This window comes from Triticum aestivum, chromosome 2A (genome assembly GCF_018294505.1).
Source record: "Triticum aestivum cultivar Chinese Spring chromosome 2A, IWGSC CS RefSeq v2.1, whole genome shotgun sequence".
Classification (NCBI taxonomy): Eukaryota; Viridiplantae; Streptophyta; class Magnoliopsida; order Poales; family Poaceae; genus Triticum; species Triticum aestivum.
In genome coordinates this window covers 43,492,554-43,512,824 of record NC_057797.1, presented here as the reverse complement: position 1 = coordinate 43,512,824, position 20,271 = coordinate 43,492,554, and positions in this window count along the sequence as shown.

The window sequence follows — 20,271 nt, the reverse complement described above, 5'->3', positions numbered from 1 at the left end:
CTCCTTATATCTTCCTCAAAACAGCCACCATACCTACCTATTATGGCATTTCCATAGCCATTGCGAGATATATTGCCATGCAACTTTCCACCATCCAGTTTATCATGACACATTCATCATTGTCATATTGCTTAGCATGATCATGTAGTTGACATAGTATTTGTGGCAAAGCCACCGTTCATAATTTTTTCATACTTGTCACTCTTGATTCATTGCATATCCCGGTACACCGTCGGAGGCATCCATATAGAGTCATACTTTGTTCTAGTATCGAGTTGTAATCATTGAGTTGTAAATAAATAGAAGTGTGATGATCATCATTCAATAGAGCATTGTCCCAAAAAAAGAGAAAGGCCAAAAAAAAGAGAAGGCCCAAAAAAAAGATAAATAAAGAGGGGCAATGCTACTATTCCTTCTTTCCACACTTGTGCTTCAAAGTAGCACCATGTTCTTCATATAGAGTCTCTCTTGAGTTATCACTTTCATATACTAGTGGGAATTTTCATTATAGAACTTGGCTTGTATATTCCAACAATGGGCCTCCTCAAGTGCCCTAGGTCTTCGTGAGCAAGCAAGTTGGATGCACACCCACTTAGTTTCTTTTGTTGAGCTTTCATACATTCATAGCTCTAGTGCATCCGTTGCATGGCAATCCCTACTCCTTGCATTAACATCAATCGATGGGCATCTCCATAGCCCATTGATTAGCCCCGTTGATGTGAGACTTTCTCCTTTTTGTCTTCTCCACATAACCCCCATCATTATATTCTATTCCACCCATAGTGCTATATCCAAGGCTCACGCTCATGTATTGCGTGAAAGTTTATGAGTTTGAAATTATGAAGGTATGAAACAATTGCTTGGCTTGTCATCAGGGTTGTGCATGCTGAGAAGCATTCTTGTGTGACGAAAATGGAGCATGACTAAACTATATGATTTTGTAGGGATGAACTTTCTTTGGCCATGGTACTTTAAGAAAACATAATTGCTTTGTTGGTTTGCTTGAAGTATTATTATTCTCTATGTCAATATGAACTTTTGTCTTGAATCTTCCTAATCTGAATATTCATACCACAATTAAGAAGATTTGCATTGAAATTATGCCAAGTAGCACTCCGCATCAAAAATTCTCTTTTTATCATTTACCTACTCGAGGACGAGCAGGAATTAAGCTTGGGGATGCCTGATACGTCTCCAACGTATCTATAATTTTTGATTGCTCCATGCTATATTATCTACTATTTTGGACTATATTGGGCTTTATTTTCCACTTTTATATTATTTTTGGGACTAACCTATTAACCGGAGGCCCAGCCCAGAATTGCTGTTTTTTTTTGCCTATTTCAGTATTTCGGAGAAACAGAATATCAAACGGAGTCCAAACGGAATAAAACCTTCGGTAACGTGATTTTCTCACCGAACGTGATCCAGGAGACTTGGACCCTACTCCAAGGAGTCAAAGAGGCGGTCACGAGGGTGGGGGGCGCGCCCACCCCCCTAGGGCGCTCCCCCCTACCTTGTGGGCCCCTCGGTGCTCCACCGACGTACTCCTTCCTCCTATATATACCTACGTACCCCCAAACGATCAGACGAGGAGCCAAAAACCTAATTCCACCGCCGCAACTTTCTGTATCCACGAGATCCCATCTTGGGGCCTGTTTCGGAGCTCCGCCGGAGAGGGCCGTCATCACGGAGGGCTTCTACATCATCATAGCCCCTCCGATGAAGTGTGAGTAGTTTACCTCAGACCTTCGAGTCCATAGTTAGTAGCTAGATGGCTTCTTCTTTCTTTTTGGATCTCAATACAAAGTTCCCCCCTCTCTTGTGGAGATCTATTCGATGTAATCTTCTTCCTTTTGCGGTGTGTTTGTTGAGACCGATGAATTGTGGATTTATGATCAAGTGTATCTATGAATAATATTTGAATCTTCTCTGAATTCTTTTATGTATGATTGGTTATCTTTGCAAGTCTCTTCGAATTATCCATTTGGTTTGGCCAACTAGATTGGTAGTTCTTGCCATGGGAGAAGTGCTTAGTTTTGGGTTCGATCTTGCGGTGTCCTTTCCCAGTGATAGAAGGGGCAACAAGGCACGTATTGCATCGTTGCCATCGAGGATAACAAGATGGGGTTTATTTCATATTGCATGAATTTATCTCTCTACATCATGTCATCTTGCTTAAAGCATTACTCTGTTTTTAACTTAATACTCTAGATGCATGCTAGATAGCGGTCGATGAGTGGAGTAATAGTAGTAGATGCAGAATTGTTTCGATCTACTTGTCACGGACGTGATGCCTATATACATGATCATGCCTAGATATTATCATAACTATGCTCAATTCTGTCAATTGCTCAACAGTAATTTGTTCACCCACCGTAGAATACTTATGCTCTTGAGAGAAGCCACTAGTGAAACCTATGGCCCCTGGGTTTATTCTCATCATATCAATCTCCATCACTTTAATCTTGCTTTGCTTTTTTACTTTGCCTTTTACTTTTCACTTTGCATCTCTATACCAAAAATACCAAAAATATTATATCTATCATATCTCACTCTCGTAAGTGACCGTGAAGGGATTGACAACCCCTAATCGCGTTGGTTGCGAGTAGCTATCGTTTTGTGCAGGTACGAGGGACTTGAGTGTGGCCTCCTACTGGATTGATACCTTGGTTCTCAAAAACTGAGGGAAATACTTACTCTACTCTGCTGCATCATCCCTTCCTCTTCGAGGAAATCCAACGCAAGCTCAAGAGGTAGCAAACCTTCGGGAACGTGATTTTCTCAACGAACAAGACTCGGGAGACTTGGACACTACGTCAAGAAAGAAAAGAGGAGGCCACGAGGTAGGGGGGCGCGCCCACCCCCACCAGGCGTGCCCTCCACCCTCGTGGGCCCCCTGTTGCTCCACCGACGTACTCCTTCCTCCTATATATACCTACGTACCCCCAAACGATCAGATACGGAGCCAAAACCCTAATTCCACCGTCGTAACTTTCTGTATCCACGAGATCCCTTCTTGGGGCCTGTTCCGGAGCTCCGCCGGAGGGGGCATCGATCACGGAGGGCTTCTACATCAACACCATAGCCTCTCCGATGAAGTGTGAGTAGTTTATCTCAGACCTTCGGGTCCATAGTTAGTAGCTAGATGGCTTCTTCTCTCTTTTTGGATCTCAATACAACGTTCTCCCCCTCTCTTGTGGAGAACTATTCGATGTAATCTTCTTTTTGCGGTGTGTTTGTTGAGACCAATGAATTGTGGGTTTATGATCAAGTCTATCTATGAATAATATTTGAATCTTCTCTAAATTCTTTTATGTATGATTGGTTATCTTTGCAAGTCTCTTCGAATTATCAGTTTGGTTTGGCCTACTAGATTGATCTTTCTTACAATGGGAGAAGTGCTTAGCTTTGGGTTCAATCTTGCGGTGTCCTTTCCCAGTGACAGTAGGGGCAGCAAGGCACGTATTGTATTGTTGCCATCGAGGATAACAAGATGGGGTTTTCTTCATATTGCATGAGTCTATCCCTCTACATCATGTCATCTTGCTTAAGACGTTACTCTGTTTTTAACTTAATACTCTAGATGCATGCTGGATAGCGGTCGATGAGTGGAGTAATAGTAGTAGATGCAGGCAGGAGTCGGTCTACTTGTTTCGGACGTGATGCCTATATACATGATCATACCTAGATATTCTCATAACTATGCTCAATTCTGTCAATTGCTCAACAGTAATTTGTTCACCCACTGTAGAATACTTATGCTCTCGAGAGAAGCCACTAGTGAAACCTATGGCTCCCGGGTCTATATTTATCATATTGATCTCCTACTACTTAGTTATTTCCTTTGCTATTTACTTTGCCTTTATTTTACTTTGCATCTTTATCATAAAAATACCAAAAATATTATCTTATCATATCTATCAGATCTCACTCTTGTAAGTGGCCTTATAGGGATTGACAACCCCTATTTGCGTTGGTTGTGAGGATTTATTTGTTTTGTGCAGGTGCGAGGGACTCACGCGTAGCCTCCTACTGGATTGATACCTTGGTTCTAAAAAACTAAGGGAAATACTTACGCTACTTTGCTGCATCATCCCTTCCTCTCCAGGGAAAACCAACGCAATGCTCAAGAGGTAGCACGCATACATCAGTATGTATTATTTCCAATAAGTCAGTTGCTCGCTCCATTGTTCCGGAGAACAGAGTCTTAATCATCTTGGACACGAGGCATGGTTCGCAAGCATCATGTGATTCATAATCAAGTGATTCCTAAAGTCCATCAGCATGGAGTTTCTTCATGCGCTTTACACCAATATGACCTAAATGGCAGTGCCACATATAAGTTGCATTATCATCATTAACTTTGCATCTTTTGGCTTCAATATTATGAATATGTGTATCACTACGATCGAGATTCAGTAAACCATTTATATTGAGTGTATGACCATTGAAGGTTTTATTCATGTAAATAGAACAACAACTATTCTTTGACTTAAATGAATAACCATGTTGCAATAAACCTTGATCCAATCATATTCATGCTCAACACAAACACCAAATAACATTTATTTTAGGTTCAACACTGACCCCGAATGTAAAGGGAGTGTGCGATGGTGATCTTATCAACCATGGAATCACTTCCAACTCACATCATCACCTCGTCCTTAACTAGTCTCTGTTTATTTTGCAACTCCCGTTTCGAGTTACCACTCTTAGCAACTGAACCAATATTAAATACTGAGGGGTTACTATAATCACTAGTAAAGTACACATCAATAACATGTATATCAAATATACATTTGTTCACTTTGCCATCCTTCTTATCCGCCAAGTATCTAGGGCAGTTTCACTTCTAGTGACCATTTCCTTTGTAGTAGAAGCACTTAGTTTTAGGCTTGGGTCTAGCTTTGGGCTTCTTCATGGGAGTGGAAACTTACTTGCCATTCTTCTTGAAGTTCCCTTTCTTTCCCTTGCCCTTTTACTTGAAACTAGTGGTCTTGTCAACCATCAACACTTGATACTTTTTCTTGATTTCTACCTTCGTTGATTTCAGCATCGCGAATAGCTCGGGAATTGTTTGTTCATCCCTTGCATATTATAGTTCATCACGAAGTTTTAGTAACTTGGTGATAGTGACTAGAGAACTTTGTCAATCACTGTCTTATCTGGAAGATTAACCCCCACTTGATTCAAGCGATTGTGGTACTCAGACATTCTGAGCAAATGATCACTGGTTGAGCTATTCTCCTCCATCTTGTAGGCAAAATACTTGTCATAGGTCTCATACCTCTCGACTCGGGCATGAGTCTGAAATAAAAATTTCAGCTCTTGGAACATCTTATATGCTCCATGTCGTTCAAAACATTTTTGAAGTCCCGGTTCTAAGCCGTAAAGCATGTTGAACTAAACTATCAAGTAGTCATCATACCGAGCTTGCCAAACATTCATAACGTTCGCATCTGCTCCTGCAATAGGTTCGTCACCTAGCGGTGCATCAAGGACATAATACTTCTGTGCAGCAATGAGGATAATTCTCAGATCATGGAGCTAGTCCACATCATTTCTACTAACATCTTTCAACTTATTTTTCCATTGCTACTAACATCTTTCAACTTATTTTTCTCTAGAAACATATCAAAAATAAAATAGGGGAGCTATACATGAGCTATTGATCTATAACAACATAGATATGCAAAATACTATCAGGTGCTAAGTTCATGATAAATTAAAATTCAATTAATCATATTACTTAAGAACTCCCACTTAGATAGACATCCCTCTAATCATCTAAGTGATCACATGATCCATATCAACTAAACCATGTCCGATCATCACGTGAGATGGAGAAGTTTTCAATGGTGAACATCACTATGTTGATCATATCTACTATATGATTCACGCTCGACCTTTCGGTCTTAGTATTCCGGGGCCATATCTGCATATGCTAGGCTCGTCAAGTTTAACCCGAGTATTCTGCGTGTGCAAAACTGGCTTGCACCCGTTGTATGTGAATGTAGAGCTTATCACACCCGATCATCACGTGGTGTCTCGGCACGACGAACTGTAGCAACAGTGCATACTCAGGGAGAACACTTGTACCTTGAAATTTAGTGAGAGGTCATCTTATAGTGCTACCGCCGTACTAAGAAAAATAAGATGCATAAAGGATAAACATCACATGCAATCAAATAAGTGATATGATATGGCCATCATCATCTTGTGCCTTTGATCTCCATCTCCAAAGCACCATCATGATCACCATCGTCACCGGCTTGACACCTTGATCTCCATCGAAGCATCATTATCGTCTCGCCAACTATTGCTTCTACGACTATCGCTACCGCTTAGTGATAAAGTAAAGCAATTACATGGCAATTGCATTTCATACAATAAAGCGACAACCATATGGCTCCTGCCAGTTGCCGATAACTGTTATAAAACATGATCATCTCATACAACAATTTATATATCATCACGTCTTGACCATATCACATCACAACAAGCCCTGCAAAAACAAGTTAGACGTCCTCTACTTTGTTGTTGCAAGTTTTACGTGGCTGCTACGGGCTTCTGCAAGAACCGTTCTTATCTACGCATCAAAACCATAATGATTTTTCGTCAAGTGTGTTGTTTTAACTTTCAACAAGGACCGAGCGTAGTCAAACTCGATTCAACTAACGTTGGAGAAACAGACACCCACTAGCCACCTGTGTGCGAAGCACGGCGATAGAACCAGTCTCATGAACATGGTCATGTAATGTCGGTCTGGGCCGCTTCATCCAACAATACCGCCGAATCAAAACCCGGAGAAAGAACCGATCTTAGATCGGAAAACCAAAAAAGTAAACACAGATCAAGATGATCGGCGGGAGAGAGAAAACCCCGGAGCAAGAAAACCTCAACATGACCGGCGGATGAACCCTAGGTACGGACAGCGCGGCCCCCTGACGGCGGTATGGAGGCTGACCGTCCCGGGGCGGAAGCGGCGGGTGACAGCTAGGGTTTGAATCAATTAGGGTGATACCATGTTAGAAGGGAGAGAGGGATCTGATGGAATCATTGATTGTATTGCTTGAGCCTAGTGGGCATATATATAAGAGTACAATGACCAACTTAGAGTACAAGACAAAGCAGAACCAAATCCTAGTCTATCCTATACTTTCTAATAATCATTATATACTCAACACAAACCAACCTACAGGAGAATAACCCGCCCTAATGGATTTCTTAATACATCGGCGGGAGAAAACTCAAGGTAAAAGAACGAATTTCATAACGCACTCTTACGCACAACAATGTCTTCCTTTCTTGCTCAACGCTCATCTTCTTCCGCAACCGTTTCTTGACCGGTCTCATTAGCTAATCGCCTTTGCACCATAGGAAAAGCTGACCGACCTACGACCTACTTACCGTAGATTGGGTTTTTCTCTTCCGTGGTCATTCCTTTTGGCTTTCCTGTAAGAAATGATAAAAAGGAGAAAAGAAATTGAATTGCTCGCATTGTGCAAAAGCATCGTTGCACAGTGCAGGGTTAATCAAATTGCTCAGGAGCATGAGCAAAGTAGGTGACATGCATTGGTATAGATGGTTGTGTCTGATGTTGACCCAAGGGTGAAAACACAGGACGCAACCAACTTACTGCAGATTGTTTTTTTTCCCTGTGTGTTCATTTTTTTGCTGTAAACATAAACAGAGACAATAAATTGAACTGATTTACATGGGTTACAGTGAAGAGCAGTGTAACATTGTTAGTTTTTCTTTTTGTGAGCATTCATCCGTCCTCTATTGATCAATTATTAGGACAAGAATCCCTACGCCTTGGGTGGATTTACAAGTCAAGTATGTTTCCCTACTATAAGAGAAGTACTCCCTCTGTAAAGAAAGATAAGAGCGTTTAGATCGCTACTCTTATTACAAGCCAACTATATCTCCCTACTAAGAAAAGTACTCATTCCGTAAAGAAATATAAGAGCGTTTAGATCACTACTCTTACAAAGGAAGTAATAAGGAACCTCTAGCTAGAATGTGAGCATCTTGATTCGACCTTTTACTCTCATGAGTCATGACTGAAGCTAATATCATCGGAACTCGAGCCCACGCTTTGATCTCATCAGTAATTGATGCACATAACAGCAGCAGATTATTGTTGATTGTCCTGAGTACTAGCATTGCATTATGGGTCCCCAAGTCCCGCATCGAGAGCCAGTCCTTCCAAAGTCTCCAATTCAAAACTACCAACAAAAGTAATTGATCTTTGGACAATGTTTCTGCTAATACATGTGTCCACGTTGATTTTAATCCTGCCTGGGTGGGGTGGGTTCAACATGAGGCGATCCTTTTTCTCCTCACAGCAACGGTTAGTTGCACTAGTCCATTGGACACTGCCCCTTTGTCTCCCAATTGTGGGCCTTTGCTAATCGAGTCGAAACGTTGCATAATTATCAAGCTGCCTAATTGCTATTACAGCAAAATCACTAATTAAGAGGTATTTCTTGCAAAGGTCACCCCATCTTTTTAGGCTGGTTGTAATGGGAGTATCATAGGTAGTATCATGCACGCCAACTAAGCAATTTTGATGAGGTGGCATAGAATTAAATGAAGAAAGAGAGGCTTAAGTACCATATCATGATACCGTATTATATTAAATGATGTGCTACTTTGTGTCATGCATGGCAATAAATGTAGTCATATATGATACCAACATATGATACCATGCATTACGGATGTAGTAGCATACACTAGTATCATATGCATGATACTAGTATATGATACTCCCCATTACAACCAGCCTTAGACAATGGCAAGTGGTGCACTGCATATGTGCCACTTGTCGCAACCTGGATGTTTTTCTTTTTTTGTATATTCGTCCATTGAAAACATTTTTATCTCTTGAAATATGGGTCCAAATTCTGAACTATTTATAATTTACATTACGCCGTGTACACTATTTTCTTCCATATAATCAAGTGCGGATACTTATTTTCCCGTTGCAACACACGGGTAAGTTTGTTAGTTTTGGCTAAATCGGGAAGTGTAATTTTGGGCAGGCCGTGATCCTGGAAGAAACAACGTTCACGTCAAGGTATCCTCATGGGCGAACGATCCAAGATCCTCATGAAGTCACGAGTGAACGATCCAGGTTGGAACGTTCGCTCAAGGCATCCTCCAAATCTGATCGTTCGGTAGCTATGCACGTCCTATTCTTTTTGTTTTGGAAGTAGAGAACGGTTCAAATATCTTATCTGGTCCGGTTTGGGGCATATCAGACACTTTTCCTTCCACAAGTAAAGTAATTCTTACAAAAAACAAAAAGTCAAGGCGACTTCATCTAGATCCTCAGCATCACCGCCACTGCCGCGATCTCTGGTCACCATCTGTGGCGGTATAATTGACTTCCACCTATCTTGGTTCTCTTTCTTTCATTGTGATTGATGTGCTTTTCCTTCACACTATCAAATTAGCACTAAGTGGCGCAATCTTGACGATTATTTCTCCTCCGCTGACACCTCTGAAGGAAATATGCCCTAGAGGCAATAATAAAGTTATTATTTATTTCCTTATTTCATGATAAATGTTTATTATTCATGCTAGAATTGTATTAACCGGAAACATAATACATGTGTGAATACATAGACAAACAGAGTGTCACTAGTATGCCTCTACTTGACTAGCTCGTTAATCAAAGATGGTTATGTTTCCTAACCATAGACAAAGAAGTTGTTATTTGATTAACGAGGTCACATCATTAGTTGAATGATCTGATTGACATGACCCATTCCATTAGCTTAGCACCTGATCGTTTAGTATGTTGCTATTGCTTTCTTCATGACTTATACATGTTCCTATGACTATGAGATTATGCAACTCCCGTTTACCGGAGGAACACTTTGGGTGCTACCAAACGTCACAACGTAAATGGGTGATTATAAAGGAGTACTACAGGTGTCTCCAATGGTCGATGTTGGGTTGGCGTATTTCGAGATTAGGATTTGTCACTCCGATTGTCGGAGAGGTATCTCTGGGCCCTCTCGGTAATACACATCACATAAGCCTTGCAAGCATTACAACTAATATGTTAGTTGTGAGATGATGTATTACGGAACGAGTAAAGAGACTTGCTGGTAACGAGATTGAACTAGGTATTGGATACCGACGATCGAATCTCGGGCAAGTAACATACCGATGACAAAGGGAACAACGTATGTTGTTATGCGGTCTGACCGATAAAGATCTTCGTAGAATATGTAGGAGCCAATATGGGCATCCAGGTCCCGCTATTGGTTATTGACCGGAGACGTGTCTCGGTCATGTCTACATTGTTCTCGAACCCGTAGGGTCCGCACGCTTAAGGTTTCGATGACAGTTATATTATGAGTTTATGAGTTTTGATGTACCGAAGGAGTTCGGAGTCCCGGATGAGATCGGGGACATGACGAGGAGTCTCGAAATGGTCGAGACGTAAAGATCGATATATTGGACGACTATATTCGGATATCGGAAAGGTTCCGAATGATTCGGGTATTTTTCGGAGTACCGGGTAGTTACGGGAGAAGTAATGGGCCTTGATGGGCTTTAGTGGGAAGAGGAAATAGGCTGCTGCGCCCCCCCCTCCCCTTTGGTCCGAATTGGACTAGGGAAAAGGGGGCCGGCCACCTCTCCTTCTCCTCCTATTCCTTCTCCCTTCCTCCCCTCTTGGTGGACTCCTACTAGGACTTGGAGTCCTAGTAGGACTCCCTATCCTGGCCGCACCTTTGCCTTGGCCGGCCTCCTCCTCCTCCATCCTTTATATACGGAGGCAGGGGCACCTCTAAACACACAAGTTGACACAAGTTGATCCACGTGATCGATTCCTTAGCCGTGTGCGGTGCCCCCTGCCACCATATTCCTCGATAATACTGTAGCGGAGTTTAGGCGAAGCCCTGCTGCTGTAGTTCATCAAGATCGTCACCACGCCGTCGTGCTGACGAAACTCTTCCCCGACACTTTGCTGGATCGGAGTCCGGGGATCGTCATCGAGCTGAACGTGTGCTCGAACTCGGAGGTGCCGTAGTTTCGGTGCTTGATCGGTTGGATCGTGAAGACGTACGACTACTTCCTCTACGTCGTGTCATCGCTTCCGCAGTCGGTCTGCGTTGGGTACGTAGACAACACTCTCCTCTCGTTGCTATGCATCACATGATCCTGTGTGCGCGTAGGAAATTTTTTGAAATTACTACGAAACCCAACAGTGGTATCAGAGCCTAGGTTATTTATGTTGATGTTATATGCACGAGTAGAACACAAGTGAGTTGTGGACGATACAAGTCATACTGCCTACCAGCATGTCATACTTTGGTTCGGCGGTATTGTTGGACGAGACGACCCGGACCAACCTTACGCGTACGCTTACGCGAGACCGGTTCCCTCGACGTGCTTTGCACAGAGATGGCTTGCGGGCGACTGCCTCTCCAACTTTAGTTGAACCAAGTATGGCTACGCCCGGTCCTTGCGAAGGTTAAAACGGAGTCTATTTGACAAACTATCGTTGTGGTTTTGATGCGTAGGTGAGATTGGTTCTTACTTAAGCCCGTAGCAGCCACGTAAAACATGCAACAACAAAGTAGAGGACGTCTAACTTGTTTTTGCAGGGCATGTTGTGATGTGATATGGTCAAGGCATGATGCTGAATTTTATTGTATGAGATGATCATGTTTTGTAACCAAGTTATCGGCAACTGGCAGGAGCCATATGGTTGTCGCTTTATTGTATGCAATGCAATCGCGATGTAATGCTTTACTTTATTACTAAACGGTAGTGATAGTCGTGAAAGCATAAGATTGGCGAGACGACAACGATGCTACGATGGAGATCAAGGTGTCGCGCCGGTGACGATGGTGATCATGACGGTGCTTCGGAGATGGAGATCACAAGCACAAGATGATGATGGCCATATCATATCACTTATATTGATTGCATGTGATGTTTATCTTTTTATGCATCTTATCTTGCTTTGATTGACGGTAGCATTATAAGAAGATCTCTCACTAAATTATCAAGAAGTGTTCTCCCTGAGTATGCACCGTTGCGAAAGTTCTTCGTGCTGAGACACCACGTGATGATCGGGTGTGATAGGCTCTACGTTCAAATACAACAGGTGCAAAACAGTTGCGCACGCAGAATACTCAGGTTAAACTTGACGAGCCTAGCATATGCAGATATGGCCTCGGAACACGGAGACCGAAAGGTCGAGCGTGAATCATATAGTAGATATGATCAACATAACGATGTTCACCATTGAAAACTACTCCATCTCACGTGATGATCGGTTATGGTTTAGTTGATTTGGATCACGTGATCACTTAGAAGATTAGAGGGATATCTATCTAAGTGGGAGTTCTTAAGTAATATGATTAATTGAACTTAAATTTATCATGAACTTAGTCCTGGTAGTATTTTGCAAATTATGTTGTAGATCGATAGCTCGCGTTGTTGCTTCCCTGTGTTTATTTTGATATGTTCCTAGAGAAAATTGTGTTGAAAAATGTTAGTAGCAATGATGCGGATTTGATCCGCGATCTGAGGTTTATCCTCATTGCTGCACAGAAGAATTATGTCCTTGATGCACCGCTAGGTGACAGACCTATTGCAGGAGCAGATGCAGACGTTATGAACGTTTGGCTAGCTCAATATGATGACTACTTGATAGTTTAAGTGCACCATGCTTAACGGCTTAGAATCGGGACTTCAAAGATGTTTTGAACATCATGGACCATATGAGATGTTCCAGTAATTGAAGTTAATATTTCAAGCAAATACCCGAGTTGAGAGATATGAAATCTCCAACAAGTTCTATAGCTAAAAGATGGAGGAGAATCGCTCAACTAGTGAGCATGTGCTCAGATTGTCTGGGTACTACAATCGCTTGAATCAAGTGGGAGTTAATCTTCCAGATAAGATAGTGATTGACAGAATTCTCTAGTCACCATCACTAAGTTACTGAACTTCATGATGAACTATAGTATGCAAGGGATGACGAAAACGATTCCCGAGCTCTTCGTGATATTGAAATCGACGAAGGTAGAAATCAAGAAAGAGCATCAAGTGTTGATGATTGACAAGACCACTAGTTTCAAGAAAAGGGCAAAGGGAAGAAGGGGAACTTCAAGAAGAACAGCAAGCAAGTTGCTGCTCAAGTAAAGAAGCCCAAGTCTGGTCCTAAGCCTGAGACTAAGTGCTTCTACTGCAAAGGGACTGGTCACTGGAAGCGGATCTACCCCAAGTGATTGGCGGAAAAGAAGGATGGCAAAGTGAACATAAGTATATTTGATATACATGTTATTGATGTGTACTTTACTAGTGTTTATAGCAACCCCTTAGTATTTGATACTAGTTCAGTTGCTAAGATTAGTAACTCAAAACGGGAGTTGCAGAATAAACAGAGACTAGTTAAGGGTGAAGTGACGATGTATGTTGGAAGTGGTTCCAAGATTGATATGATCATCGTCACACACTCCCTATACTTTCGGGATTAGTGTTGAACCTGAATAAGTGTTATTTGGTGTTGGCGTTGAGCATGAATATGATTTGATCATGTTTATTGTAATACGGTTATTCATTTAAGTAAGAGAATAAATTGTTGTTCTGTTTACATGAATGAAACCTTATATGGTTACACACCCAATGAAAATAGTTCGTTGGATCTCGATCATAGTGATACACATAATCATAATATTGAAACCAAAAGATGCAAAGTTAATAATGATAAGTGCAACTTGTTTGTAGCACTGCCGTTTAGGTCATATTGGTGTAAAGCGCATGAAGAAACTCCATACTGATGGGCTTTTTGAATCACTTGATTATGAATCAGTTGATGCTTGCGAACCATGCCTCATGGGCAAGATGACTAAGACTCTGTTCTTCGGAACAATGGAGCGAGCAATAGATTTGTTGAAAAACATACATACTGATGTATGTGGTCCGATGAATATTGAGGCTCGCGACAGGTATCATTATTTTCTGATCTTCACAGATGATTTGAGCAGATATGAGTATATCTACTTGATGAAACATAAGTCTGAAACATTTGAAAAGTTCAAAGAATTTCAGAGTGAAGTGAAAAATCATCGTAACAAGAAAATAAAGTTTCTACGATCTGATCGTAGAGAAGAGTATTTGAGTTACGAGTTTGGCCTTCAGTTAAAAACAATGTGAAATAGTTTCACTACTCATGCCACCTAGAACACCACATCATTATGGTGTGTCCGAACGTCGTAACCGCACTTTATTTGATATGGTGCGATCTATGATATCTCTTTACCACTATCGTTTTGGGGTTATGCATTAGAGACAGCTGCATTCACGTTAAATAGGGCACCATCTAAATCCGTTGAGACGACACCGTGTGAACTATGGTTTGGCAAGAAACCTAAGCTGTCGTTTCTTAAATTTGGGGTTGCGATGCTTATATGAAAAAGTTTCATCCTGATAAGCTCAAACTCAAATCGGAGAAGTGCGTCTTCATAGGATATCCAAAGGAAACTATTGGATACACCTTCTATCACAGATCCGAAGGCAAAACATTCGTTGCTGAGAATGGATCATTTCTAGAGAAGGAGTTTCTCTCGAAAGAAGTGAGTGGGAGGAAAGTAGAACTTGACGAGGTAACTGTACCTGCTCCCTTACTGGAAAGTAGTTCATCACAGAAAACTGTTTCAGTGACACCTACACCAGTTAGTGAGGAAGCCAATGATAATGATCATGAAACTTCAGATCAAGATACTACTGAACCGCGTAGATCAACCAGAGTAAGATCCGCACCAGAGTGGTACGGTAATCCTGTTCTGGAGGTCATGCTACTAGATCATGATGAACCTACGAACTATGAAGAAGCGATGGTGAGCCCAGATTCCGCAAAGTGGCTAGAAGCCATGAAATCTGAGATGGGATCCATGTATGAGAACAAAGTATGGACTTTGGTTGACTTGCCCGATGATCGGCAAGCAATTGAGAATAAATGGATCTTTAAGAAGAAGACTGACGCTGATGGTAATGTTACTATCTACAAAGCTAGACTTGTCGAAAAAGGTTTTTGACAAAGTTCAAGGTGTTGAATACAATGAGATTTTCTCACTCGTATCTATGCTTGAGTCTGTCTGAATCATGTTAGTAATTGCCGCATTTTATGAAATCTGGCAAATGGATGTCAAAACTGCATTCCTTAATGGATTTATTAAAGAAGAGTTGTATATGATGCAACCAGAAGGTTTTGTCAATCCTAAAGGTGCTAACAAAATGTGCAAGCTCCAGCAATCCATCTATGGACTGGTGCAAGCATCTCAGAGTTGGAATATACGCTTTGATAAGTTGATCAAAGCATATAGTTTTTGTACAGACTTACGGTGAAGCCTGTATTTACAAAGAAAGTGAGTGGGAGTACTACAACATTTCTGATAAGTATATGTGAATGACATATTGTTGATCGGAAATAATGTAGAATTATTCTGCAAAGCATGAAAGGATACTTGAATAAAAGTTTTTCAAAGAAAGACCTCGGTGAAGCTGCTTGCACATTGAGCATCAAGATCTATATAGATAGATGAAGACGCTTGATAAGATTTTCAATGAATACATACCTTGATAAATTTTTGAAATAGTTCAAAATGGAACAGTCAAAGAAAGAGTTCTTGCCTGTGTTGCAAAGGTATGAAATTTAGTAAGACTCAAATCCCGACCACAGCAGAAAATCCCGACCAGTGCGGATACTTATTTTCCCGTTGCAACACACGGGTAAGTTTGTTAGTTTTGGCTAAATCGGGAAGTGTAATTTTGGGCAGGCCGTGATCCTGGAAGAAACAACGTTCACGTCAAGGTATCCTCATGGGCGAACGATCCAAGATCCTCATGAAGTCACGAGTGAACGATCCAGGTTGGAACGTTCGCTCAAGGCATCCTCCAAATCTGATCGTTCGGTAGCTATGCACGTCCTATTCTTTTTGTTTTGGAAGTAGAGAACGGTTCAAATATCTTATCTGGTCCGGTTTGGGGCATATCAGACACTTTTCCTTCCACAAGTAAAGTAATTCTTACAAAAAACAAAAAGTCAAGGCGACTTCATCTAGATCCTCAGCATCACCGCCACTGCCGCGATCTCTGGTCACCATCTGTGGCGGTATAATTGACTTCCACCTATCTTGGTTCTCTTTCTTTCATTGTGATTGATGTGCTTTTCCTTCACACTATCAAATTAGCACTAAGTGGCGCAATCTTGACGATTATTTCTCCTCCGCTGACACCTCTGAAGGAAATATGCCCTAGAGGCAATAATAAAGTTATTATTTATTTCCTTATTTCATGATAAATGTTTATTATTCATGCTAGAATTGTATTAACCGGAAACATAATACATGTGTGAATACATAGACAAACAGAGTGTCACTAGTATGCCTCTACTTGACTAGCTCGTTAATCAAAGATGGTTATGTTTCCTAACCATAGACAAAGAAGTTGTTATTTGATTAACGAGGTCACATCATTAGTTGAATGATCTGATTGACATGACCCATTCCATTAGCTTAGCACCTGATCGTTTAGTATGTTGCTATTGCTTTCTTCATGACTTATACATGTTCCTATGACTATGAGATTATGCAACTCCCGTTTACCGGAGGAACACTTTGGGTGCTACCAAACGTCACAACGTAAATGGGTGATTATAAAGGAGTACTACAGGTGTCTCCAATGGTCGATGTTGGGTTGGCGTATTTCGAGATTAGGATTTGTCACTCCGATTGTCGGAGAGGTATCTCTGGGCCCTCTCGGTAATACACATCACATAAGCCTTGCAAGCATTACAACTAATATGTTAGTTGTGAGATGATGTATTACGGAACGAGTAAAGAGACTTGCTGGTAACGAGATTGAACTAGGTATTGGATACCGACGATCGAATCTCGGGCAAGTAACATACCGATGACAAAGGGAACAACGTATGTTGTTATGCGGTCTGACCGATAAAGATCTTCGTAGAATATGTAGGAGCCAATATGGGCATCCAGGTCCCGCTATTGGTTATTGACCGGAGACGTGTCTCGGTCATGTCTACATTGTTCTCGAACCCGTAGGGTCCGCACGCTTAAGGTTTCGATGACAGTTATATTATGAGTTTATGAGTTTTGATGTACCGAAGGAGTTCGGAGTCCCGGATGAGATCGGGGACATGACGAGGAGTCTCGAAATGGTCGAGACGTAAAGATCGATATATTGGACGACTATATTCGGATATCGGAAAGGTTCCGAATGATTCGGGTATTTTTCGGAGTACCGGGTAGTTACGGGAGAAGTAATGGGCCTTGATGGGCTTTAGTGGGAAGAGGAAATAGGCTGCTGCGCCCCCCCCTCCCCTTTGGTCCGAATTGGACTAGGGAAAAGGGGGCCGGCCACCTCTCCTTCTCCTCCTATTCCTTCTCCCTTCCTCCCCTCTTGGTGGACTCCTACTAGGACTTGGAGTCCTAGTAGGACTCCCTATCCTGGCCGCACCTTTGCCTTGGCCGGCCTCCTCCTCCTCCATCCTTTATATACGGAGGCAGGGGCACCTCTAAACACACAAGTTGACACAAGTTGATCCACGTGATCGATTCCTTAGCCGTGTGCGGTGCCCCCTGCCACCATATTCCTCGATAATACTGTAGCGGAGTTTAGGCGAAGCCCTGCTGCTGTAGTTCATCAAGATCGTCACCACGCCGTCGTGCTGACGAAACTCTTCCCCGACACTTTGCTGGATCGGAGTCCGGGGATCGTCATCGAGCTGAACGTGTGCTCGAACTCGGAGGTGCCGTAGTTTCGGTGCTTGATCGGTTGGATCGTGAAGACGTACGACTACTTCCTCTACGTCGTGTCATCGCTTCCGCAGTCGGTCTGCGTTGGGTACGTAGACAACACTCTCCTCTTGTTGCTATGCATCACATGATCCTGTGTGCGCGTAGGAAAATTTTTGAAATTACTACGAAACCCAACAACCTCCTGGTCACCAGATGAAGACATGTAATATGGTGTTTATGTGCACCCCACTGAAGGAGGCTGAAGACACACATGTGTTAAATATCTTGGGTTGCAGCAACCACAAGGGATGGGCTAGAAGAATGACAGCTACATACGGTCCGGGATTTTCATGATCGGCCACCACAACTAGTCCATAAGCTTCTTCCCTGATGGGTTCAAATGAGAAGGCTAAGATTACATCTCAGTTTATCTCGAGTTTTTGTGCAACATTGAACTCCTGGCATCATGCGACATGAGGCTAGTGGACTAGTGCATTGGAATCTCGTAGTCAATGCATAAAACATGACTTCAGATTTTCTAAAATAAATAGTATTTATACTAAAATTTTATATTTCCATACAATTTATTATCAGCCTATGATCTTACTAGTATATTTTTTCATTCTTAGTTGGCATATTTATTCACGTAACAATAATACTAAATACTCTATCCATTCCTAAATATAAGTCTTTTTAAAGATTCCACTATAGAGACTACATTCAGATGTATATAGACGTATTTTAGAGTATAAATTGACTTATTTTGCTCCGTATGTAGTCTATAGTGGAATCTCTTAAAAGACTTATATTTAGGAATGGAGGGAGTATTAGGATACAATTATCTATATGGTATCATTTGATGTGTTATTATCAACACAAATTTAAAATATACGTGTGCTAAAACTATATTTTATAGCAAACCTTATGTAAGTTCTTTTCTTTTCCTTTTTGAGATCTTCTAACTTATTAAAATATATTTAGACCAAACGAATCCCTTTTAATGTGAGTAAAATCAACATGAGCATGCATTTTGTGGATTAATTTGTGACATTTCCATGAATAATGATGTGTGTGTATTTGTTTGTTTGTTTTGATATCCTTAAATATCTCGGCTACAATCTTCCAGGCATTATCTAGCAAAATATCTTGATATAAGTTTTTGTGTGTCATATCTAGCAAAACTCAAATACAAACAATTTTCTTGACAATGCAATAGTTAATAGTACAACAAAGTGTAGAAGTATGTTTCATTGCAACAAACTACCTGGACCAAATAAAAATACAATAAAGTTACGAAGCATGGATATCAAGAAGCATCGATTTGTTGTTATCTAAACATAATTCAACCTAGTGGAAGCTCAAAATTTTATAACTAGAAACTAGCAAACGGATGTTGCGAACATGTGTGTGTATATCGATCATTTTCTGATATATAAACAAATTTCATCCATCGAGGAAAACAAATTGGGATGCCGAAGCACATATCTGATGCTTACGAAGCATGGCTATTGGAGACATCATATTGAGTGTAAATATGTGCATGATGACCCATTATCATGACAATGGTTGGTGCATGCAGTGTAATAAACTTAGAAGAAGGGAAAAGGATCGAAGGTCACTGCTGGTTCTCCGGCCGACGGTAGGTACTCCAGCATCCAGTTCAAACCTCCAGGGTCCAGGCACCTCGTGATGCAACAAACGCAATGGAGATGGCAGACACGACAACCTAATGTCAGGACGGCGCACCACCAAGGTCAGGGCCGCATTGAGAAGTAGGTCGGTATAGAGGATCGGATCGGGGGACGTGGTGGATTCCATCATCGGGGGTGGATTGCGTCTTCGGTAGTGAGGTGTGAACGAAACATGGTGTGAACGAGATGGATCTAGGCCACGTAATCAGAGAGGATGTGGGCGGCATTGTTGACGGCGAGCTCCGTTCGAAGGAGGCATGGGAGAGGACGAGGTTTGGGAGAGATGGAACGGGAGGGGATCACGGGCTAGCGTCAAATATGGGTGGATAGCACGACTGAGCCTCGACTGTGGGATTAATTAGAAATTAAGGGATCACATATGGTATGATGATTTCTTCCTATTAGACTACTGATAGGAAATGTTTCCCGTTATTATATGAGATTTGTTCATGTGTAACTCCCCCCCTTAAAAAGTGTATAGGTCTTAAAACATACTTAATAAATGATAATGATTTATCTTAGATTCTTAATCCACGCTGACTTAAAATTCAGAGTAGGCCACCTGCCACGAATAGCGGTAAGGTCGAAGTGTCAAAAGTCTTGTAGGGCACCAAACTAAAGGGTCATGACCCATCGAGCTATTGCTAGAGAATCTTTTAACATGATTGAAGCAACAATCCTATCTATTCTCAATTGTGGAAACATTTTCCTTTTCTAATAAAATAGCATGTTCCTCTAGCAGTGGCATTAGGAACTACAGAAGACATGGATAATGGATGCCC